Source organism: Capsicum annuum, chromosome 10 (genome assembly GCF_002878395.1).
Source record: "Capsicum annuum cultivar UCD-10X-F1 chromosome 10, UCD10Xv1.1, whole genome shotgun sequence".
In the NCBI taxonomy this organism is placed as follows: Eukaryota; Viridiplantae; Streptophyta; class Magnoliopsida; order Solanales; family Solanaceae; genus Capsicum; species Capsicum annuum.
Genome location: NC_061120.1, coordinates 135,961,050 through 135,961,843, shown reverse-complemented (window position 1 = coordinate 135,961,843; position 794 = coordinate 135,961,050).

Genomic DNA, 794 nt, shown 5'->3' with positions numbered 1-794 from the left:
AGAAGAAACAATGAATATAATCCGACCATAAAAATATAGAACTGATCATAAAAATATAAAACTCAAAAATATTGTCAAAATACATAAAAGAAATTACTAATACAAAATGTAAAAAAGTCAGAATAAAGTCCGTTTATGCTTTTTATATATGTTAGGAGTCTTACCATATATATTTTTTTGCTATATATTTTAGATCTCTTTAATTTTTTAGAAGAACTTTTTTCATAATGAAAACTTTTTCATGAATTAAAACTTTTTCATGAATTAAAAAATTGTGTTATAGAATTTTTCCACTATCCCTTTTATAAAATTACCTATAAACCTTTTTTTCTTTGATTAAAATAATAATTTTAATGATTTAATCCGGATAAAAATCTATTCTATAATTAAACTTAAAGTAATTTAGGAAATTTTGTATGAAACACTAATTCCATTTCTCAATATATGGAAGTGTTACCGTACATGCCCCTCTTATGGACTTTCTTTTATTAGAAACTTATACGTAATTATATATGCCATTGTCCAATATAATTGAATGTTTTTTATATATGTTAGAAGTCTTGTCATATATTATTTTACTGTCATATATTTTAGAACTCCTTGATTTCTTAGGTTTAAAAGTCATAAGTCAACATTATAAATATAATTAAATAATAATTAAAAAAATAAGTGAAAAGACGATTTAATCTATTGCCAAGAGTTTTAATGAAGAGCAAAAAGTTCAGATCATATTGTCAAGGGTCTTCACAAGTTTGCTACTCAAAAAACTTCTGCTAATCCTAGTACTTCAAAAG